General features: G+C 37.3%; 1 long non-coding RNA gene across 1 annotated transcript in view; it reads left to right on the forward strand.

Moving 5' to 3' along the window:
- Positions 1 to 1,442: 1,442 nt before the first annotated feature.
- LOC128092559 (uncharacterized) overlaps positions 1,443 to 25,945 on the forward strand; it is a 58,935-nt gene continuing 34,432 nt past the window's right edge. The window contains exon 1 of the long non-coding RNA XR_008211895.1: positions 1,443 to 2,584. This is a non-coding gene — a long non-coding RNA (uncharacterized LOC128092559). The remainder of the gene's footprint in view (positions 2,585 to 25,945) is intronic.

The raw sequence follows: 25,945 nt of genomic DNA on the forward strand, positions 1-25,945 counted from the left end.
CACGGTAGGCCGGTTTGACGTGGTAATCTGAAATGCCGCTATTGTTGTTACTATTTTAGCTATAAACTATAAAGCTGTGATAGGATGTTATTAATACGCTAAGCAGTGAACTTTTAAGCGTAAACTTGGGCTAGAAGGTAGCGAAGAATTGCGTTTCGAGGATATGTGTTAGAATTATGAGAACAAGCATAGTTGTATAAAGAAGGAACCAAAAACAGCGAGAGGGAAATAGAGAGGAAGATAGAGAGAAATGTAGGGAGAGTGAAATGTAGAAATAGCGATAGACAAAGGTAGAGAGAGAGAGAGAGATAGACAAAGGTAGAGAGAGAGAATGGAAGATAGAGAGAGAGATAGAGAAAGGTAGAGAGAGAGAAAGGAAGAGAGAGAGAAAGGTAGATAGAGAGAGAGAGAGAAAGGTAGAAAGAGAGAGAGAAAAGCTAGATAGAGAAATGTAGATAGAGAGAGAACGAGAGAGAGAGAGAGAAATGTAGATTGGCAGCAATATTTGGGTGTCCGATTATGTATGTTTACATTCCCGCAGTAGTAATTTTTTTGATCTTTTAAGAGATTGATGATGTTTATCTGATGCTTATTATTTAATCTTGTATAACTGAGAGTTTGAGAGAAATATTGGATAGGTTTGAATATCGCGGCATATTTCATGAACTACCACTACATTATTGGGCTTGCTCTAAAATTGGCCGAAAAGCTTTAATGCCGAGATGGGAAAACAGTTGACCGAGTCATGGACTAGCAGCTAAAGAGCGAGCCGATTGTGGACCAAAAGAAGTATGTGGCTTAACACATGTAAGATTTTGTTTTTTTATGGAGAAGAGGAGAGATGTGTGGCGTGATACACCCTGTTGCGGTGAATGCGAACGCACTCCATTGGATGTAGTCGAATAAGCCCCTCGTACGCTGGGCTCGACGCAGCCAAGCGCTGACAGCGCATGGACGCAGCCACGCGAACGGTTCGGTGACAGCTGGCAAAGCAGGTCCAGCTCTCGTCCTCTTTCCTCGAGCGACGCTCGGCCAGATCGGATGTCAGTCCGCACTGGTCATCCTCGGCAGACGATTTCCCGGGCGGAATCTGGTCTCACACAGATACTATAGCCGAAAATATTTTTTTATGGTTTTTAAGAATGTTTCAAGTAACATACCCAAGAATGGGGAACATTCATTAACAGGATTCTGAGGTATGATTTTATGAAAACAAAATAACTTGATATCGTTATATCAATCGAACTAAAAGTACCATGATTCTCCATAGAAATGATTTCCCTGTACAAAATATAATAATTTCTTCCCAAAGAAATGTGAAATTGAAAACAGATGGCGAAACTATTCCGTCCAACGAAATGGCAACAATGCGCGGGTGGCGCACGAGGAAATGTTTTTCCCAAAACAGAAAACCGAACCGGTCCTCCAGTCGTTTCGTGCTATTCGACGGAGCAGGGTGTTTTCCGCTCATTCGGATGCTGATTTTTACGGTTTCCACAAGCAAATAAAAAACGCGCAACAAGTTTCTCACCGATCATTCCCAGAACGAGAACTGTTTGCACTCGTTAGACACTATCAAGTAGTTTTGAGTAGTTTTGCGTACTTTCCGGTTCAATCATACGGAACGGAACCGTAACAGCAGTGGACATTTGAAATTTCCCACCGAGGAACAAAAGAGTGAACTTGGAATGATTAATTAAGCCTCGGTGCTTCCGAGGGACCAACAAGTAGTCAAACCAAACCCATACATTAAAAGTGAGGGATCCCTCTTGAAGTTGTGACGAGCAGGAGTGTCCAGCCAAGCTTTAAGAGCTGGCGAATTTTCCACAACCGCAGTGTGCAGGTGTTCCATCATCAACCATTTCCCTCCCTTTTTTTGTTGTAGGCGCGCATTTTCCCAACTCTTGCTGTTAGTGTGTGGGAGCAAAAGGTGTTCGCCGTTTGGGAAAAACTGTTTGTTCTTTGGCTCTGGCTGTTTGCACAGGATTAATTTCGCTTTCGACGGTACATTTTTGTCGGACTCTCAACATCAACAAAACGTGCGCGCGCGAAACAAATTTGTGTAAATCAACTCAATTTAAATAGAGAGCGAAGGAAGTGTTTTCCACCAATGGTGGGGTGGGTGTTCGGAAAATGACATAGAAAATCGCATCAACAGCCTGCCACGGAATGCGTGGCCTGGCGCCAAACAGGGGAGTGTCATATCGTAGTAACACAAAGTGAATAGTGGGTGCTGCGAGGGTATGGGAGGACATCTGCTATCAAATCAATTGGATTTTTATGATTGCACATGCAGCGTGCCTCCGCTTCGGCACACAGTGTGATTGGTGGTAAACAGAGATGTGAGAAGCTCAATGTGCATCATCTGGTCGACCAGTGCAAAGTACAAACGCAATCATGTGTTAATTTGAAATTATACTGCTAACGAGTGAATAATTGGTTTATCGCTGAACTCACTTACAGCACTGACGAAGACACAAGGCAACGATGATATTTTTACTAATTAACAATCATAAATTATAGAAAGCCAATGTAATCACCATTATCGGAAAAGATTGTGCGTGGATAGCTGCAGGGACCAACGGTAAGATATGAAAAAGTATTTTACGAGATTTTATATGGGAGATCGGTAGTTCTAAATTTAAATATTCAACTGATGTTTTGTTAACTGCTACTATTTTTCGTGTAAAAATACCTGGTTTATCAAAGCCCTCATACTTACATAAGTACCCAAACATGCAAAAACGGGATTCATAAAATATATTAAATTTTGTCCTTTTTTTTTGAAAAAACGTTCTCAACGCCAGAAAAATGGGACTACCCTATTTAATTTTTAACACTCAAGAAAAATGTATTACACTGCCAAGCCTAAAAAGCCAAATAAATAGAAAGAAATGTATTTTGAATATTTCTGCTAAGTTTAAAAGACAACAATTACACAACTCGACCTTTTTTTAAGTTGATGTCTGTAATCGATTCAGTTCAATGAAGGTATGATAGATTTGGGTGTATTGAACACGCTAAAATCGACAGAATTGAATTTTATTGAATTCCATACCAATATAAATGCTATGAAATCATCCTGAAAAAAACCAAGTGCTAGATTAGATTAGATAAGATTGAAATCATCTTGAACAACAACAAATTACAAATTAAAAAAAAGAAGAAAAAACGAAAACAAAAACAAAAACAAAGATGCACACCTTTTTATAAGCAACCATGCACATCCCCTTATGATGGCTCTGTGTCCCCATAGATAAAAGTGGGTGCGCATGGTATTTTATGATGATTCTTTTTTTTGTGCAAATTTATGATTTTTTGTAAAAATATATTTGGGCTTCCTGAGCTCCTGTAAATTTCGGGTATAAATGCTATCGAATCATCTTAAGCTACCATGCGCACTAAGGAGAAAAGAAAATTGAAAATTTTGGAAAATCTCAAGAGATACCTCCTGGCTCGATTCTTTAGGCCATAATAAGTTACTGTGCCAATTTTGAACCAAATCGATTAAGGTTAAAGGGTCGCTTTTTATCGTAAAAGTTTATATGGGGAAAATCGCGAAAATGTATGGAGAAAAACATCGCTTCAGAATTTTGGCAGCAGGTGGCGTAGGTCTCGCCCAAATTTGTTCAAGTGTGAGATTCTTGCAGGAAATTCAATTCCCTACAACTTTGTCGAAGGGTGCAAGTAGATCCGAGTTGATTCAGATGAGTTATTAGCAATACGATGAAAAGAAATCGGCTTACATACTTGAAAAAAATTAAGGAGTATATAAGACGTACGTGTGGATCAATCGGACCGCGCACTGGACTCACAATCCAGAGGTCGCCGGTTCGAATCCCGCGGCGGGCGCTCTAAAATTCTTTGTGTACATAAGGCCGTTGCAAATATTTTTCAAAGTTTATGTCGCCCCCCTCCCTTCAAAATTGGTCCGAAAAATCAGGGGGCAAACAATTTTTTTCCAAAAACTGCATTTTTTTCTGAAAATAGAAGTCTAATCTACTCAAGACGGTCTACAATGGTTTTTTCTGCATTGATCATCATATTTGGTATTTTTGGGCTCGTTTAAAAATATTTAGAATTTTTCGAAATTCCGACGTACAGTACCGCAGACACTTTTTTTTTTGCACAACAGATTTTTTTCGTCAATACTTAGAAATTTTGGAAACTTATGATTGCCGAATAACAAGACAGCTGTATTATGCATTTTACAATCCTTTTGTCATTCAAATGTTGACACCATGGCTCGTTATTTCAATGTTTATACTTTTTTTTTTTTTTTTGAGGTAAAATTGAGGACCCCGTGGCGCGGTGATTAGCGGCTTCGGCTGCCGATCCCTCATGTGTGCTAAGGGGCCCGGGTACGATTCCCGCCCATCTCCTCTGGGTGTTCTGTGTTTGCCCCGTTGGTTAGTAAATTCAGTCTGAAAAGACGGTGTGAAGTCTATTATTATTATTAAAATTACATCATGAAAAACAGTAATATTCAACCTTTCAAAATTACACCTTCCAAATTTACATATTTTTTTACTGTGTAGAGGTTAGGTCGTTAGCTCAGTCCAGGTGTAGGAGTACACAGAAAAAAATATGTAAATTTACACAGCACGTAATTGCTGTTTCTTATGCAAACTCAAACAATGTAATGTTGAAATATGATGTAATGAGCAAAAAGTAATGGAAATTACTCCGATGTAAATCTAAATCTAATGTAAATCATGAATCTAATGGAAACGTTGAGCATGGAAACTCAAATCTGATGAATTTCTACCCGCGTTCGGCTTCCTGTAAATTCCTATTTAATGTAAATCATATATCCAATGTATTTCTGCCAAACGTTGACTTCAAAACTACCCGAACTAAAAATAGTTATGTTTGGTTCTCTTTCTATCGCTCTCATACTTCGCTGGCTCACTGCCTGTGCCTCGACCTGAACAAGTTGATGCTTTAGCCGCTCGATTATAAAATGCGAAGCTGGCTCAGTCGGCAGCGGGTAGCAGCAGTAACACCGAACATCCTACCCGTCGTCTGTTCGATTCCAGTCCAGCGTTATTCCACTTGGCCGTCGATGAGAAAGCGTCCCCTACCTGTGAAACAACTTTTTAGAATCAGAATTTCCTTTTGCTGCCCGCTTAGGCCACACCCTTTTCCTACTGCAATCAAAGTCGAGCTTCTCATTCCCATTGGCCAATCAGAATTAGTTGATTTGAAATAATGTAAATTCCAAAACTAATGTAAATTCCAAAACTAATGTAAATTTTCAAAACTAATGTAAATTTCCAATGAATCTAATGTAAATTTCCAATGGATCTAATGGAAATATACATCATTTATCATGATACCTTTTGGTACATGATAAATAATGTAAATTTACAGAAATATTTTTTTCTGTGTAGTCTCCCTCCCAAGTAACGTTTTTGGCTTTAACAAAGCTGTCACAACCGCTATAAAACCTATCATCCAAAACCAACATTAAAACCACTAAGTCGTAACAGCCTCCCCAGAACCCCGATAAGTTGTTGTTGTTGTTGTTGATTTTATTAGGGGAACTTTAACCCTATGGGTCATTCGCTCCCGTAACCCCGATAAACCTCACTCAAAACCCAAAAGGACCTCCACAGAAGGTTGTCACGGCCTATTTATAAAACCTACACAGAAAAAAATATTTCTGTAAATTTACATTATTTATCATGTACCAAAAGGTATCATGATAAATGATGTATATTTCCATTAGATCCATTGGAAATTTACATTAGATTCATTGGAAATTTACATTAGTTTTGAAAATTTACATTAGTTTTGGAATTTACATTATTTCAAATCAACTAATTCTGATTGGCCAATGGGAATGAGAAGCTCGACTTGGATTGCAGTAGGAAAAGGGTGTGGCCTATGTTCTATTTTAAAATTATTGAAGCGGGCAGCAAAAGGAAATTCTGATTCTAAAAAGTTGTTTCACAGGTAGGGGACGCTTTCTCGTCGACGGCCAAGTGGAATAACGCTGGACTGGAATCGAACAGACGACGGGTAGGATGTTCGGTGTTACTGCTGCTACCCGCTGCCGACTGAGCCATCTTCGCATTTTATGAACAAGCGGCTAAAGCATCAACTTGCTCAGGTCGAGGCACAGGCAGTGAGCCAGCGAAGGATGAGAGCGATAGAAAGAGAACCAAACATAACTATTTTTAGTTCGGGTAGTTTTGAAGTCAACGTTTGGCAGAAATACATTGGATATATGATTTACATTAAATAGGAATTTACAGGAAGCCGAACGCGGGTAGAAATTCATCAGATTTGAGTTTCCATGCTCAACGTTTCCATTAGATTCATGATTTACATTAGATTTAGATTTACATCGGAGTAATTTCCATTACTTTTTGCTCATTACATCATATTTCAACATTACATTGAGTGAGTTTACATAAGAAACAGCAATTACGTGCTGTGTAAATTTACATATTTTTTTCTGTGTACATAGGAGTTCAAGGCTTTACAACTGAATCCTAACAACATCCTCAAAGCCTTGATAAAACCTTTGTTAAAACCTAGTCAGGAGTTAAGGAAAAATTACATTTCATACGTCTTCAAACGTCTTATGCCAAATAGGTTTTATTTTGGCAAAAAATAAGTTTTTGTCTTCCCAAATGATAAAATGGAGATGGTTTGCAAAAATGGCGATGGTAAATAAAAGATATTGGAGGTAATCAAGTAATTTGAAAACTTATTTCTCGCAATTGGTGGCTCAAATTCAGCTGCGGTTGAAATTTTACTGATAAATGTAGGGGAGATAAAGCCAAAAAAAATCAACTCGCTTCATAAAAAATCATTATTTTGTAATCATAATTTTTAATGTTAAAAAATATTTTATTGCAATTCTTCGAAAAAAAATGTTGAAATTATTTTTTAACATCTATATCAGAAATTCAACATAAATGAGTGTTTTCGTCAAATTTAAATCAAATTTCTCAGTTCTCTATTTATTTCACACGCGTTTAGCGCCATATTTATGCACTGCTAATTGGCCACGTTAACACTGGAACGCCCAACGCATGCCCAACTTACACGGACGCCCAAGCCTCCCAAAAAAGTTGGAACGGTAACTTCAACTCGCTGGTTCTCGGGCATAACTCAACCAATCGGGACGATTCTTGTTTCCAGGGATTTGTCAAATGTCTAGATGATCCCAAAATTTTGCAGAACTTGATTTAAACAAATCTGTAATTTCTGCGACCGAAAACATCGTTCCAACTTTTTTAAAACGACAGCCTCCGCGGAATTTTTTACACGCGAAAAAAAAAGTTGGTCCGATGTTTTTGATCACAAAAATTACAGATTTGATCAAATTGAGTTCTGTAAAGTTTTAGGATCATCTAGACATCCTAACAAATCACTGGAAAAAAGAATTGTCTTGATTGGGTGAGTTATGCCCGAGAACCAGCGAGTTGAAGTTACCGTTCCAACTTTTTTGGAGCCTTGGGCGTTGGAATGTTAAAAGCTTTTTCAGGAGCTTGTGGTTTTAAGTAGGCTTTTTGCATGCCTAATGGCACTTGACAGCTAAAACACACTTGGTTTTAAAGAAGCATGCGATAAAACCGTTAGGCATGACATTGCCATTGGGTTTTCAAGACTCTCTTAAAACTTTCATTAAACCTTATAGGCATAAAACCCTGTTACACGGAGAGACCGGCCGGGGCAATTTAAGAAAATCTTGGTTAATTTAACTAAAAGTATGGGTTAATTTTTTACACAGCTTTTTTTCAACAATCGATTGTTGATTTTGTTAACCCAACATTGTTGACCACCAGTAACTAAAATTAACTAAAAAAATAGTTGGAATTGCCATTTTTGTTGGTTAAATGGCCCAAAAAAATTCTACCAGTCGACTACTAGGATATTTTTTTCAGAAGATTAACTGAAAATTTCTTGTTTTCAGCTGAAATATTGTGGAATATTCTGTTGAAAACTGGCTGGTACATATTTTTCAACTATTTTTCAACAATTTTTTTTCGTTGTATCAACCGAAATATTTTTGCATGCAGCAAATTATTAGTGGTTTATAAAAAAACATTTCTTAATTAGACATAATTTATGTAAGTGTTGATATATATTTTCTTTAATTATCTAACGATATAGGCTGTGCCGAATTTCTAGCTATATTTTAACTAATGTCACTGGTCCCCCACAAACCGTTATTATGAAGAAAAAATTTCCACCCAAACCAATGATTGGACATGGTTTCTGGGACCATTCTGCACCTCTGGGCCAAGTTTCAAAATATTTGTCGGCAGAAATTTCGAATACGGTCAGTTTTAGTATTTTAAGTTGAAATCAAGGGGAAATCGCATGTAAAATGCATAGGAAAACTTCAAAGTTTCAATGTTTTAACTCTAAAACGTTACTGGTCATGGTTTTAAATTGTACTTACATGTAGTAGAATGATATAAAACGATTCACGGAACTGACTTAGCTGGATTAAGCCTTAGTTAAGTGACTTAAGTACATTATTTACAAGTTTATATCTAAATATTTTTTAAAAACTCCTTCATTAGGCAATTTTGAGTCTACGAAGACTAGATTGCATAAAAAAAATTAAAATGGGGTGACTTTGAGCCAAGGGGTGACAATGTACAAAAGATTGTTTTGATAAGCATTAAGTTTATGACAATATTTGTTTGTAGACTGCTTAATTTGGTCTATTTATGTTCCCAAATCCAAAACTAATTTGATGATATTGCTTCGCAGGTCGCAAATTAATAGTTTAAAAAGCCCTATTGATTTTAAATCACCTATAAGTGACAAATTTAAAAATGATGCGCAAATGTTCCAGTTCTGAATCGATTCCTTCTGAATACAAATAAAAGAAAAACAATTATGTGACGTGGCAAGTTTGTAGCATTGCATTAATAATAAAATTGTTTTTTTTTTTTGTTTTAAAACGTTTAGAAACTTGAACCATATGAATGAAATGTAGTGAGTATTTAGCTATCATTTAGCTCAAGTATTTTTGTTGCCCTGTCTAATGATTATAATTAGCAAAAGTTTAATGGCACAACTTCCCACAGGATTAATATTTCATACCAATTATAATTTTGCAAAATTGCAGGTAATCATCATAAAAACTGTATTTTATAATTGATTAATGTATTGATGATACAGTTTGATCATCGTTGAAATTCATCAAAACATTTTAATGATCAGCAAGTACTTCTATTGATAATATATTCAGTAAAACAAAACCTACTCCTGTCTCATGTGAAAACACAACCATTTATCTACTATTTTAACAAGCCTGGCATATCTTAAGAAAATCTGAAAAAAAGTATAGTCTAATATGTATAGGTTATTGAACTTATAAATATTAACATATGAAGGACGATGTAAGTTTTTAATGTCGTTTGTACCCTAAAACTCTTGTCAGGGTCCAACAATAAGGCTAATAATTCTTTGTAGTTTTTTTTTCGTTCTTATTTAACTTTTTATGGAATTTTTCAAAATTGTGGGAGAAGACAACAATATTTGCAACGAGTAATCCTTACAATTCAAGCTTATCGAGCTTGTTGTTAAGCTATTTAGTTATTAATCAAACGTAAAATTTGGTACATTGTCACCCCTTGGCTCAAAGTCATCCCATTTTAATTATTTTTATGCAATCTAGTCTTCGTAGACTCAAAATTGCCTAATGAAGAAGTTTTTAAAAAATATTTAGATATAAACTTGTAAATAATGTACTTAAGTCACTTAACTAAGGCTTAATCCAGCTAAGTCAGTTCCGTGAATCGTTTTATATCATTCTACTACATGTAAGTACAATTTAAAACCATGACCAGTAACGTTTTAGAGTTAAAACATTGAAACTTTGAAGTTTTCCTATGCATTTTACATGCGATTTCCTCTTAATTTCAACTAAAAATACTAAAACTGACCGTATTCGAAATTTCTGCCGACAAATATTTTGAAACTTGGCCCAGAGGTGCAGAATGGTCCCAGAAACCATGTCCAATCATTGGTTTGGGTGGAAATTTTTTCTTCATAATAACGGTCTGTGGGGGACCCGTGAATGTCTTACTTGAATACAGAAAAATATTCGTAAATGTAATCAATAATTAGCTGTTTTTAGCAATATTAGTAATAATGCCTCACAAATTAATGCTGAGTGTTTTTATTTTCGCATTTATTTTGCCTAAAAATTTAACGTTTTGTACTAATTTGTTTTTTTGCATTAAGTTGTTAAATTACTGTTAAAAAGCATCAAAACAATTTTTTTACAACTGTTGTTATAAAACATGTAAAGTTCGACTAATGTTTTGAAAAATTACGTTGCATCAATCCACGGGTATGAATCTTCAAGCAATTTCAATATGGCGACTTGTATCAGAAGAAAGTGAGGCATTTTTGCTAGTTCTCTCTGTTCTGTGTTCTGCGTGCACATCCGCAAACATCGACCACACACATACTAACACAAAGCGCCACCAAGAGGCAAAAGGTGATTACGAATATTTTTGGCACTTTCGTAAAAATATGCGGTTTTGCAAAAACAAATAACAAATCCAACTTTTAAGTGTAGTTCGACTGTCAAACTTGTAATTCTTTGCTGATTTGTTCGAAAATTTGTTAAAAATAATAAGTTTTTTAGCAGCACCCCTTTTGGACGGACATTTCTGTTGTCACCTTCTGGTTCCTTGGATTGGCCATGGATAATTTCACAGTGTAATAAACAGGGCAGCTACCACCACGTGGCGCCACTGTTTTTAATGAGAAAATGATACAGGTTTTTCAGACGAGTTTCAATCCCGTGATCAATCTAAAAAAAAAATTAAAAACCATATTACAAATTTCTCGTGAATTCCTTAAAAATAGAAACCGAGCAAAATTTTCACCAAGTTTTAGGCTTATATTTTTAATATGTTGTATAAAATTAAGTGTTGTATTCACTTACCATCACTGTGAAATCATCCGATAAGTCATCACTATCTACAACGGTCTCAGGTTTAGTTATTTTTCTTGTGATGGGACACAGAATTTTCACCAAAGTGAACCTTTTGCTGCAAATAGACATGCGAAATTTATAAGTAATTTAATACAAAATTCTTAATTTCGGCTATAAACTGAAAAAAGGAACGTAAATAAATGTAATTATAATAAGGAAAGAAGAAATATCAATAATGCTACTTACCAAGCTTGCATTAATTTAACAATTACTTTTGGCAACACACTTTCACTGCATTTGATTCAATTTATTGAACGTACTCCGATTCGTGAAAAAATATTATGAGTTTAACTTACCAGTTTATTGAGCAGTCGTATTGCAACAAAACTTTCAAGATAATAATTATCTTCTTTTATATATTTTTATTTTTTGATATTTTACTTCATCTCTTTTTTAATGTTGTCATGTGTACGCATTTCTATGTATTTTATAATTGATGATTCTGAAAAAAAAGAATGGTTCATTAAGATTTTATCCGTCGTAAGCACGAAGATTTTTAATGATTCAGTTTTCTAATAAGAATCACATAAGATTAATTATTGTGCAAAAATAAACCCATACTTACTTGGATTAACCAACATTTTGTTGAATTTGCCCGGGCTGCTCTATCCGCTAAGAGTTGGCCCGCATCTCCCTTCTACTGCCCTCTCTGTCCATCAAACATTCTTATAACGTGTTCAACTCACTCGCATTAGAGGTCCTCATGGCGAAGGTCGTCCTCTTGCTCTTCATAGTTTATCACCTGCAAAGAAATCATCAACAAACTTACTCACCAATTGCACCTCCACAGTTGCAACACTTTGATTTGCCACATCAACATTAGCCAAATAGTGTAATTTTCACCTTTCACATCCTCTCACTTCATAATTAACAACACAAACTCAACAAATCAACCGCTCTCGTTCGAAACCTGACTTCAAATGACAGGCGTAAACAAACCCAAGTTCGTCTTTTAAATATTTAACCAATGGTTAATTATATTCAACCAACAAAATTTTTGTTTTTCCTAAAACCAAAGCTAACAGTCGAGCACGTTCATTCGAGTTCGGAAAATCTGTTAGCTTTTTGTCTTTAGCATTTTCAACAAACAGGTTATTAAATTAGTACTGAATTTTGGTTAATTTAACTGAAAATTGGCAATGACAAGTACTTTTTTGTTAAAATTTACGAAAGTAAAATCAACAATTTTAATTGTTAAAGTTTCTGGGCACAGTCTCTCCATGTAGAACCTATTAATTAGCTCTTGCTTATTGGTTGCTTGCACAGAATAAAAAAGTTGAATTTTGGAATGTTGAAAATTTGGTAGATTGAATATTACCTCTTTTTTTGAGTAATATTACATAAAAAATGTGTAAAGTGTAAACCTGATGAATATTCATCAAAAACTGATGAAAATTCATCATTTTCTGGGGTAAAATTAATCATTTTTTTCGACACAAAATCTGTCACCATTTCCTGATGAATATTACCATCATTTTTTTGGACAAAGAACTTTGTCCTAAGGTTTCTATACGTGGTGTCAATCCAAAATTTTCGCGAAGCGAAAACGTTACGTGACGAATTCCCCTCTCGGCAAATTTCCCTCTTCTTAGCGCACGCTGGTTGGTTGACATTTCGGCAGGAGTGGCCACAATTCGGAGTTGCCGGAGGCCCCGGGGATGTTCCGATGGGGGGACATTTGCCGGACCGTAAGAGTTGGGGACATTTCGGCAGGCCCCGGGGATGTTCCGATGGGGGGACATTTGCCGAACCGTAAAAGTTGGGGTAATATGGGTATCAAACTTTATGGTTTTTATACTGGACATCCCAAGTAACATTTTTTTCAGGAGTTCTACAAGAGCTCTACAAGATAGCTACAGCATAGCAGTTTGGACCGCGGTAGGATAACACTCTCTTCAAGTACTCTTCCAAACTCCTGAAGAAGTTTTGAAGAGAATTTTATCCTACCGCGGTCCAAACTGCTATGCTGTAGCTATATTGAAGAGCTCTTGTAGAACTCCTGGAAAAAAATGTTACTTGGGATAAAAAGTTGCATTTGGCCATTATCTGAAGTTAAGCAGTAAAAATAGATTGCTTATTAGGCAGGAATAGATTACTGCGATGCACATTTTTTTGTGCCGCTGCGAAAATCTGTTTCTGGAAATTAAGAATAACTATTTCGTAATCAATTAGAGCCCTGTAAAGGGCAGTTTTAATGTCTGCTGTTGAAATTTCCTTTACTGCCGCCGATTGCTTGCAACAGCCTTGCAAAAACATTCCCGCATCTTGCTAACTTTCGAGTGGTGAAGGAAAGTCGATTGATTCCACCTCGATTTCTATTTCAGGTCCACTTGCCATTTCCGTCCCCTTAGTTCGATAGGACGTTAATTATAAGGGAATCATGGGGAAATTTGGACCGGACATTCTAATCGAAAATTTCAATAATCATCTTGCAAAGTTCTTTGTCATACTGGTCATGTGTAACATAACCACCTGCACCTTTTTCTGTGTGGGCTGGGTCCTGTCTCAGTAGAGTCGCTAGTAGGCAGTTGGACTAAAAATCCAAAGGTCGTCAGGTCGAAGTCAGGTCAGGTCTAATCCCGGGGTGGATGGATGCTTAGGTCTAAAAAGAGGTTTGCAATTATCTCAACAATCAAGCCTTCGAAAACCAAGGTTGAGTAGGAATCTCACAATCGAGTAGGGGAAAGTGGGGCAAGTGTAACAAGCTAAGGAAATGCTCGTTTAACCCATTAAAAACGTTAAAAAATCTGTCGAATTTTTTATTATCATCTTATACCAGGTCTTGACTAAACTTTTGTAATAACAAGTTTTTAAAAAAATCCTGTTTTTCAATGTAAAAAAATTGATTTTAAAATTTTTGATTTTCCTTACGTTCTACTCAACTAGTGGGGCAAGACGAATAACCCGTTGGGGCAAGAGGATCAGTGCATGAGACAACATGTTAATTTGCTAACAATTGAACTGTTATCACTTAGATACATCAGGTTAGAATGTAATTGAAACGTTTCTTTCATTTTTAGATTAAATAATAATATTTTGGTAATAATTTAGTCGCTTTTACGAAAAAAAATTATTACTAAGATGATAAATAGTAAAATTTAATTATATCACTATATTTTGCATGGACAATTTTTTTTAACAATTGTTCATCAGTTTTTAAGTACTTTAATGTATTTATTTCTCAATAAAATATGTTGTTGCTGTAATTCGTAATTTTTTCCATACTAAAAATCCATATGGTACAATTTTTAAAAGCTATCTACAAAAATAACGAAAAGTTAAATCATTCTTTATAATAGGTGCAAGTCATTGGTAGGGACACTACTGATCTAGGAAAAATAGCATTTTGATAAAATGAGCCTTAAAACGTACCCTAAGCCTTATTTTGTACTTTCCAAATATTATAAGAAAACAAAGGTTTTGAAAAAAACTTCATTAAATCTTATGCCCCGTGGCGTTTACGTCATTTTGGCGGTTATGTGGTAGTAGAATCAGCTAATTGCATTGCTAGCAACAATTCCTCATACTGTAAATAATCAAAATTGTAGAAATTACGACCGTACGAGCGATTGTTCCTCTTGCCCCATATGGTCGTCTTGCCCCACCTTCCCCTACGCCAAGGCAATGCTGTAGAGCGAATAATTTGATTATTTTTAAACTCCTCATTTGACTCAACATGGTTGAATATATACACGCAGAAAAATGTTTTGTAGAATCAGCCTGTACGAGGTTTGAATCAACAAAATTTTTGTTGAATATAATCAACGCCGATTTTGCGTTGAAACAAACCTTGATTTTCTGAATTTAACAAAAGTCTTTTGTTGTTTCGAAAAAGCTGCTTTGACGTTTAGCGTTGATTCAACAAAAATAATGATTTTCAAATCAACAAAACGTTTTGTTGATTCAAATATGCCTTATTTTTCTGCGTGTATGCAAAAATAGACCGATGGCCTACTAAAAAAAATCATGCTAGGAAACCTGTTGGCCTAGGGGTTTTTGGTGTTTGGCCTTGTTTTTATAAAAACCGATAAAAAAAATCGAGTTTTAATATTTCAGATTTGTAGATTTGTCGTTTTTGTGATTTTTGGTTAAACAAAAATGGACAATTTTGTTCTACAAAATCAACCAATCTTTTTTTTCTACACCAAACTCGGCAAATAATTTCAAGTATTTTAATAAGTTTTTTAGAGTTTGCCACGTGGAAACGTTTTTCTAAAATTTTCAGTCTGGTTTCCATTGTATGGCATACCAAAAGCTATCAAAGTCGTACATGTTTAGTAGATTTTTCCCATTTGGAAACAATAAGTGTTGAGGAGATTTTCAGGTAAATTATTGAATTTGATTCATTTTTGTACAAAAATGTCAAGTAATCTTCCAAAGAGCGAGTTGTGGCGCTATAACCACGGCAAATAGTGTCCTGGGCATTCGTGGAAATACAATGTCCCATCCCAGAGGATCCCGGAGTACCAAACCTTCTTAGCATGGTGCTCCCAACGAATACAACCAAATCACGGAGCGTATGGTGGTGTGTCCCCACGCTTCTTCCTCCCCTGTCGATTCAGAATTGTGTTGTTGTTCGAACACTCACTGCTCGAACTCAACCCAATTACGAGTCATCTCTGCAATACGGCTTTACGCAGTAGGCCTGGCCGCTTTAACGCTTGTGATGTTTCAATGCATTCCGATGCAATGGCGCACTACAAATGTTAATAAATGACAAAAAGAGTGCTAGGCGTCATCTAACCTAAGGCACTCTCCAGGATCCCTTCGAAAGATTGGCTGCGCTAGGGTCTGATTAGATTAGATTAGATTAGAAAAATGTCAAGTAATCTTCCAAGTTGTATGGCTCTGAGTGTATTCATGCGAGCATTTGTCGAGTCAGATGACCATAAGCTTTTGATCAGGAAAAAAACAACTCTCAAACTCAGGCTTCACTTTTGACGGGTGCGACAACGGTTTGCTATGATAGGCGTCATCCATAAAGTACGTACGCTCTTAGGGGGGGAGGGGGGTTACCGAAGGTGTGACAAGATGTGACGAAGGGGGGAGGGGGGGTTTGCAGGATTGTGACGTCACGCTAGGTTTTTTTTATGATTGCATAATATTAATTTGCAATGTACACAATTAAATTAAATCCTCTTTTCTAAAATTGTTTGCTTACTATTATTTAGAAGTACCGTCATCAGGGGTGACATTGGGTCTGGGGGGTGAGATTGGGTCTGGGGGGTGAGATTGGGTCATACAAATTTCTGCCTTTTTTATTACCCAAACTCACCCCCCAGACCAAATGTCACCCCTGAGCAATTCTCTACCAAAACCGGAAATGGATTTTATTTGTATTTTTTGATTTGGCTCAAACTTTGTGGGGGCCTTCCCTATGACCAAATAAGCTATTTTGCGTCATTGGTTCACCCATAGAAGTCTTCATACAATTTTGGCAGCTGTCCATACAAAAATTGTATGTAAATATTCAAACAGCTGTAACTTTTGAGTGAATTTTCTGATCAATTTGGTGTCTTCGGAAAAGTTGTAGGTAATGTTGAGGACTTTTGAGAAAAAAATAGGTACACGGAAAAAAAAATTTGCAGATTTTTTTATCAACTTTTTTATCAATAAAACTCAATTTCCCAAAATACGTATTTTTTGACTTTCGAGATTTTTTGATATGTTTTAGGGGACAAAAATCCGCAACATTTGAGCCATAGAGAAACATGGTCAAAAAATCTGCCGCCGAGTTATGATTTTTTGAAAAAATAGTGATTTTTGGAAAAAATTTAAGTTTTATGCAAAAACAAGTTTGACATTATTTTTTAATGCAAAATTGAATTTGCAATCGAAAAGTACTTTACAGATTTTTTGATTAAGGGCTCCGTTTTCAAGATATAGCCACCAAAAGTTTGATTTTAGTGAAATATTTGCAGTTTTTCAATTTTTAAAAATAGTGACCATGAGTGACCATTTCTAAAAATATTTTTTTTGAAAAGTTCAGAAAATTTGCTATAAAATTGTCTAAGAGACATTGAAGATTGGACCTCGGGTTACTGAGATACAGCCGCTTCAAGAAAAAGAAACACGAAAATTGAAGTTTTCTAAGTCTCACCCAAACAGCCCACCATTTTCTCATGACGATATCTCAGCAACTAATGGTCCGATTTTCAATGTTAATACATGAAACATTCGTGAAATTTTCCGATCTTTTTGAAAAAAATATTTTAAAAATTTTGAATAATACGCCCATTTGAAATGCTAGTCTTGATTTAAAAATTTTCAAAATAATTTTTTCGAAAAGATCGGAAAATTTCACGAATGTTTCATGTATTAACATTGAAAATCGGACCATTAGTTGCTGAGATATCGTCATGAGAAAATGGTGGGCTGTTTGGGTGAGACTTAGAAAACTTCAATTTTCGTGTTTCTTTTTCTTGAAGCGGCTGTATCTCAGTAACCCGAGGTCTAATCTTCAATGTCTCTTAGACAATTTTATAGCAAATTTTCTGAACTTTTCAAAAAAAATACTTTTAGAAATGGTCACTCATGGTCACTATTTTTAAAAGTTGAAAAATTGCAAATATTTCGCTAAAATCAAACATTCGGTGGCTATATCTTGAAAACGGAGCCCTTAATCAAAAAATCTGTAAAGTACTTTTCGATTGCAAATTCAATTTTGCATTGAAAAATAATGTCAAACTTGTTTTTGCATGAAACCTCGATTTTTTCCAAAAATCACTAATTTTTCAAAAATTCATAACTCGGCGGCAGATTTTTTGACCATGTTTCTCTATGGCTTAAAAGTAGGAGCGGCCGTGGCTGACTGGTTACGGTGTTCGCTTTGTAAGCGAATGGTCCTGGGTTCGATTCCCATCTGCTCCCAACGAGAAAGTTAAGGAAATATTAATCTCGAAACTCTGAACATGAACGAAAAATCAAAGTCGCTCGAGACAGGGTTCGATCCCCCGTCCTTTGGATTGGTAAGCAAAAATGCTAACCACTAGGCCATCGCGACTTGGTAAGCTATAACTGGAATTAGGAATAGGGGAAGGTGGGGCAAGACGACCATATGGGGCAAGAGGAACAATCGCTCGTAAGGCCGTAATTTTTACAATTTTGATTATTTCCAGTATGAGGAATTGTTGCTAGCAATGCAATTAGCTGATTCTACTACCACATAACCGCCAAAACGACGTAAACGCAACGGGGCATAAGATTGAATGAAGTTTTTTTCAAAATCTTTGTTTCCTTATAATATTTGGAAAGTACAAAATAAGGCTTAGGGTTCGTTTTAAGGCTCATTTTATCAAAATGCTATTTTTCCTAGATCAGTAGTGTCCCTACCAATGACTTGTACCTATTATAAAGTATGGTTTATGTTTTGGTTAATTTTGTAGAGAGCTTTTAAAAAATCTTGTTTAGGTGGGGCAAGTGTACCATATGGATTTTTAGTATGGAAAAAAATACGAATTGCTGCAGCAACATATTTTATTGTCAAAAAAATACATAAAAGTTCTTAAAAACTGATAAACAATTGTTTAAAAAATTGTCCATTCACGATATAATAATATCATGAAAATTTACTATCTATCATCTAAGTATAATATTTTTTTCGTAAAAACGGTCATATTTCTAGTAAAATATCATGTTTTAATCTAAAAATGAAAGAAACGTTTCAAATATATCCTTATCTGATGTATCTAAGTGATAACAGTTTAATTGTTAGTAAATAAGCATGTTGTTTCATGCATTGGTCCTCTTGCCCCAACGGGTTGTTCATCTTGCCCCACTAGTTGAGTAGAACGTACGAAAAATCAAAAAATTTAAAATCATTTTTTTACACAAAAAAACAGAATTTTTTAAAAACTTGTTCTATCAAAGTCTCAGTCAAGACCTAGAATAAGATGATTCTAAAAAATCCGACAGATTTTTGACGTTTTTAATGGGTTATAACGAGCATTTCCTTAGCTTGTTACACTTGCCCCACTTTCCCCTACTGTTACTACCAACTATATACGCGCTGGGTCCTTGTCCATTTGACAAGGGTTCGGAAGTTCTAAATAACGTTTGAACCCGATTGGTGCAAATGTTCTTCAGGGCGGGGCTTGTCGATAAAGCAGAAGTACCTCGCGCTCGGCTAGCCAGCGTAGAAATGGGTCACCGAAGCTCGGCAGAGCTAACACCTTCCAAATGCCTATGCGAGTTATTTGCATGTATAGAATGTAGATCTAAAAATACATGGAAACAACTCAATTTGTAAGAAGTGGCCGCGTGGCCGCGTTTCGTTTTTCGGCCGCGTGGTCCCGTTTGGTTGGTTGCACACACACACACATGTTTCTCTATGGCTTAAAAGTTGCGGATTTTTGTCCCCTAAAACATATCAAAAAATCTCGAAAATCAAAAAATACGTATTTTGGGAAATTGAGTTTTAGTGAAAAAAAGGTGATTAAAAAATCTGCAATTTTTTTTTCCGTGTACCTATTTTTTTCTCAAAAGTCCTCAACAATACCTACAACTTTGCCGAAGACACCAAATTGATCAGAAAATTCACTCAAAAGTTACAGCTGTTTGAATATTTACATACCATTTTTGTATGGACAGATGCCAAAATTGTATGGAGGCTTGTATGGGTGAACCAATGACGCAAAATAGCTTATTTGGTCATAGGGAAGGCCCCCACAAAGTTTGAGCCAAATCAAAAAATACAAAAAATAAAAATGGTCGAAATCGGCCGATTTCGTAGAGAGTTGCTCTTCAGATGATGATTTATTATACAGTCACATTTTTTCAGCTGGAACTTCAATATTTTGCAAATTCTTGCTTGATAAAAATAAATGCTTTGAAAGCAGGGTGTTCATAAGAAAACTGCTATAAATGGTTTGAACTTATTAGATACAAAACTGTGAAAAACAGTTTTCAAGATTTTTCAATACTCGAATATACCAGGTCTTCTAATTTTTAGAAGATACAAGTTTTTTTTTATACATAGTAATGTTTATTCTAAAAAATGAATAATTAGAATAATTTAACTTATTTTTTTCATATTCAAATTACCAAAAATACCAAAATTATGAGAGTTTAAGGATATAAAAACTATAAAAAATCCCATCGAAAACAAGGGGGGGGGGTCTGGCAAAATGTGACGTACTTTTTGAGGGGGGGTTCAACCTTGTGTGACAAAGTGTGACATAGGGGGGAGACATACTTTATGGATGACGCCATACCGTTTTTTCTTTGCGCACCCATTTCTCGTCACGAACCAAACCCGACACAGCTCGGTAGCTTGATCGGTGCACCGAAACCGAAGTTTGGTGTGACGGCGGTGAGGATCGGGTACACAAAACTGACATGGTTTCAGCGCCTACCACTCGGGAAAAGTTTGGAACTCTTGATGCCTAGCAAGCCAAAAGAAAATACAGTTCTTAATGGTGTGGTTGTCTAAGGCACTGCATTAGTATTTAAAGGTTCTTGTTTCGAATCTCGGCGGTATTTTTTTTTTTTTTTTTTTTGACAAAGAACTTTGTCCTAAGGTTTCTATACGTGGTGTCAATCCAAAATTTTCGCGAAGCGAAAACGTTACGTGACGAATTCCCCTCTCGGCAAATTTCCCCTCTTTTTGGTGCACGCTGGTTGGATGAGCGAACGTTTCCCAATCAGTCAATCGAGAGACGTGAGATTGATGTATCTAAAATCACCCCCACTCCACCTCATAATTTTCGGATCGTCGACGAGCCAACAAAACTCGGCTCGGTCGGTCCCGAAAATTCATTCTGTTGCTGGACGTCGACGAGAGCACAACAGAAGCAGATGGCCTGGTGGCCCGGTAGCAGACGGCCTGGAGGTCCGGGAGCAGATGGCTTGGAGGCAAGGACCAACTAAGACGTGCCAGTCGCGGGAGTCAATCATTGGAACTGGCCACCACCTGAACTGGAGTGGCCGGAGGCCCCGGGGATGTTCCGATGGGGGGACATTTGCCGGACCGTAAGAATTGGGGCAATATGGGTATCAAACTTTATGGTTTTTGATACTGGACATGAAATTTTACATTTCGGCAATAGTGGCCACAATCTGGAGTGGCCGGAGGCCCCGCGGATGTTCCGATGGGGGGACATTTGCCGGACCGTAAGAATTGGGGCAATATGGGTATCAAACTTTATGGTTTTTGATACTGGACATGAAATTTTACATTTCGTTTATAGTGGCCACAATCTGGAGTGGCCGGAGGCCCCGCGGATGTTCCGATGGGGGGACATTTGCCGGACCGTAAGAATTGGGGCAATATGGGTATCAAACTTTATGGTTTTTGATACTGGACATGAAATTTTACATTTCGTTTATAGTGGCCACAATCTGGAGTGGCCGGAGGCCCCGCGGATGTTCCGATGGGGGGACATTTGCCGGACCGTAAGAATTGGGGCAATATGGGTATCAAACTTTATGGTTTTTGATACTGGACATGAAATTTTACATTTCGTTTATAGTGGCCACAATCTGGAGTGGCCGGAGGCCCCGCGGATGTTCCGATGGGGGGACATTTGCCGGACCGTAAGAATTGGGGCAATATGGGTATCAAACTTTATGGTTTTGATACTGGACATGAAATTTGACATTTCGGCAATAGTGGCCACAATCTGGAGTGGCCGGAGGCCCCGCGGATGTTCCGATGGGGAGACATTTGCCGGACCGTAAGAATTGGGGCAATATGGGTATCAAACTTTATGGTTTTTGATACTGAACATGAAATTTGACATTTCGGCAATAGTGGTCACAATCTGGAGTGGCCGGAGGCCCCGCGGATGTTCCGATGGGGGGACATTTGCCGGACCGTAAGAATTGGGGCAATATGGGTATCAAACTTTATGGTTTTTGATACTGGACATGAAATTTGACATTTCAGCAATAGTGGCCACAATCTGGAGTGGCCGGAGGCCCCGCGGATGTTCCGATGGGAGGACATTTGCCGGACCGTAAGAATTGGGGCAATATGGGTATCAAACTTTATGGTTTTTTATACTGGACATGAAATTTGACATTTCGGCAATAGTGGCCACAATCTGGAGTGGCCGGAGGCCCCGCGGATGTTCCGATGGGGGACATTTGCCGGACCGTAAGAATTGGGGCAATATGGGTATCAAACTTTATGGTTTTTGATACTGGACATAAAAAGTTGCTTTTGGCCATTATCTGAAGTTGAGCAGTTGTTCGATAGCGAATCGAACTTTGCCGGCACGAAGGTCTTTCTGATGCCCCGCGTAGCGTTGGGCCCCGGGAATGCACGGACTCGTCACACACACGCACTGACCGGCAGCTTGGGTCGTCACAAGCTGTACTTGGTCCCGAATCTTCGCCAAGACGCACTTCTGCTCTTCCACTCTTTTGCCAGAGCTGGAAGATGCACACCACGACGTAGTCCAACGTCAAAACCAGCAGCTGTAAGCTGTGAACTCGCGCACAAGTATAGGGAAAAGTGATCCCAACTCAAATCACTCTAAGTCCTCGTGAAAACCGCACTTAGCCAAATTCGGATCAGCAAGAGAAAATTCGTTTGAGTGCAGTGACCGGTCGGTGACCTTTATTCGCGCGGGACTGATGAACAGAAGGAACGCGTGTGTTCTGTATCAGTGTAGAATTTCAACTGTTCTGTTTATTTTAATTCTATAACCCTTCACCTCTATGTACAAGTCGATCGCTGGGCGATCGTCGTTATCTCCGATTCTTCCTCCTCTCTCTATTTACACGACACGATCGGCTGGACGATCGGTGTCCTCCTCTCTTATCTCTTTGCATGCTTAGTTTCTGTTGCATGCTGCTAGGGTGGATCTAGATAAAGATCTCATGTGTTACAGGTAAGTGTTTTTGTGTGTGTGTAATTCAGGTAAGTGTGTAGGTAAGTAAACTAATTATAATTTTAGGCAGAACGCGGACATAAATTGCTTATTAGGCAGGAAGTAATAAATAGATTACTGCGATGCACTTTTTTTTGTGCCGCTGCGAAAATCTGTTTCTGGAAATTTAGAATAACTATCTCGTAATTAATTAGAGCCCTGTAAAGGGCAGTTCTAATGTCTGCTGTTCAAATTTCCTTTACTGCCGCCGATTGTTTGCATCAGCCTTGCAAAAACATTCCCGCATCTTGGTAACTTTCGAGTGGTGAAGGAAAGTCAATTGATTTCACCTCGATTTCTATTTCAGCTCCACTTGCAATTTCCGTCCCGTTAGTTCGATAGGACGTTAATTATAAGGGAATCATGGGGAAATTTAGAGCGGACATTCTAATCGAAAATTTCAACAATCATCTTGCAAAGTTCTTTGTCATACTGGTCATGTGTAACATAACCACCTGCACCTTTTTTTTCATAATTTTTGCTTAGATTAATATTTAGAAATAGAATTTCACAGGGTTATGAAATATAACCTCTTACTTCTCGTGCACATAATCCTCAAATAGGCATTTCCACTCAAACTTGCCTGCAAAATACGGAACGTTTTCTCTATTCCACTACAAAAACCCGATTTAATCCCACCTGGGGTGAGATAGAGCCTTTCTTACTAAAGAATATAACAATAGTTGAACTTCTTCTTTAAATTCATCACAACGACTTTGTTTATTTATAACGTCAGTACAAAAGAAAGTCTAATGATGAAAGCAAAGTATTATAAATGATATGCTTTCGAAAAGAAATAAAAAACGCAATTTTCATCAAAAGAATATTTGTAATCGTACATATTCTTAATCAAACAAGAGTTTATGACAAACGCGAGCATAGCAAGCTTCCCATGCGTCAGTGACAACGCACACCGCGGTTTTGGTTTTCTAGCTTCGGTCGAGCCCTTTTGTGTGTTGGTATTTTGGTTCGTCGTACCATCGTACCGAACAAAGCAGGCGTAAAGAAAAACCGAGGTAGGGGAACTATACCCTTTTTCAGCCTATTTCTATTATCGGCCTATCAGCACTTTGCTCATGACTGGTCCAAAGTAATAAATAGCTCAAATAAAAGTGAGCAAACAACTCTCCATTGTTGATACACTTGAAAAAGTTGATTTAATAGCGGAAAACGGCAAAAGTGATGATAATTGGTCGAACGGCTTAGAGTGATTAAAATGGGTATATTTCCCCTACAAGTGAACCGCGTGTGCCGCACGGTGCAGAGAAGCTCGCCATTCAGCTTCTACATAAGTGAGAGTGTCAGAAATAGTTATTTTTAAAACCGCACCACTACACACTCAATCGCGACTACCTTAAGTAGAAAGCCATTGGCGTCGCCAGCGTTGAAAACTTTGAAAACGATATAAACGATGAAAAGCTTAGAAAGCTCCTATTGGAATCCAATGAACCCTGTTAAATAAACTTACGAAATCACTAAAAATGACGTCTAACTTTAGGCGATTTTAGGAGCGCACGGGAAACAAATTGATTGTAGCCGGATGAATGTACTATGTCACAAAAGTTTTTGCATAAACATTGGACAGTTATGCAAAAACGCATAGGGCAAAAGAAAACGAAAAGCTACGATATCTTACACGTTGTAGGAAACATCGGTAGACAAGCTACTACAAAACGAGTATAAGTCGAGCCACAAAATATATGCGCCAGCATTCTCGCGCCAGTATCCGAGGCTCAACTTGACAACTTGTCGACTTGGCGACGAAGCGTCGAAAATCGATGCAGTGTGATTTTTTGACGATTTTTCCGATTAAAATTCATGCTGAATCGACATATTTACGAAGATGAAAATGACGTCCAGCCTTAAAGTAAAACCTATACCTTTCTTTAGTAAGAAAGGCAAAAAGTAAATCACTCTAAAAATTGATCCAGATTGCCGATAGATGTCAAATTTGTTTCAGATGCTCACGCATGGTCTGTACTATGAATATAGAAAGAAATTTCGGATAAAATCGGAAATGAAAAGTGTTGGTCAAGGTCACCAGGTGGGCTTTTACCTTTTTTTAGGGATTTTTTTTTCTTTTGGTAGGTTAATCAAACGGCTCTAACTCCAGAACCAGATTATGGATCTGGATGAAAATTTGGGAGGTTGTAGAGCTTTGAGATAAATAAAAGATATGAAAATGAAAAATTTTGACCATATTTTCATTTGAAAACTGTGTATTTTGTTGAAAAGTCTGGCCGCATCCGAAAACAGATGGATATTTCGAAATTCGGTCTCAAAATGACCCTTGTTCAGCACACCAGCTTTCAAATGCACTTTTAACAATCAAAATCGAAAATAGGGGAGCCGAGGACTACGTGACACAAAATTTGGCAAAAATTTTACCACACACGGACATCACTCGAACTCCACGGAATTTATTTTCTCAAAATTCGAGGGTTGGAGATAGACGAGTTCTGTCAAGGTGAATCGATAGAGGGTCGAAAATCGATGCAGTGTGATTTTTTGACGATTTTCCGATTAAAATTCATGCTGAATCGACATATTTACGAAGATGAAAATGACGTCCAGCCTTAAAGTAAAACCAATACCTTTCTTTAGTAAGAAAGGCAATAGTAAGAAAGGCAAAAAGTAAATCGCTCTAAAAATTGATCCGGATTGCCGATAGATGTCAAACCATTCAACTTTTTTTTAAACCATTGAAAGCGTCGTCTTTTTAAGAAGATATTCAAAAAATGTATATATTCATTGATTTTGACAACAATCATCAAAAAAATCTAAAAAGTAAATGTACTCGGGATCGAACCAGAAACCTCGTGATTAATAGACGGAGATAATAACCACTAGGCCACCCCGAAGATGTAAATGATGGTTGACAAACCTCAATCAAAACAATGTCGCCTCCGGTTTACTTGGATCAACAATTCTGTTGAGTTGCATCTTGGTATACAGTTTCGGTACACCGGTGGTGTACCAAGGTGCTTTCGGTACAGTTTCCATGGTGTGACAATAAACAGTTCGGTTTTGGTTCAAGAGTGACACGAAAACCGTACCACGGCGCACCAGATCTTGGTGTTCAGTGAAG

This window comes from Culex pipiens, chromosome 1 (genome assembly GCF_016801865.2).
Source record: "Culex pipiens pallens isolate TS chromosome 1, TS_CPP_V2, whole genome shotgun sequence".
NCBI classification, from domain to species: Eukaryota; Metazoa; Arthropoda; class Insecta; order Diptera; family Culicidae; genus Culex; species Culex pipiens.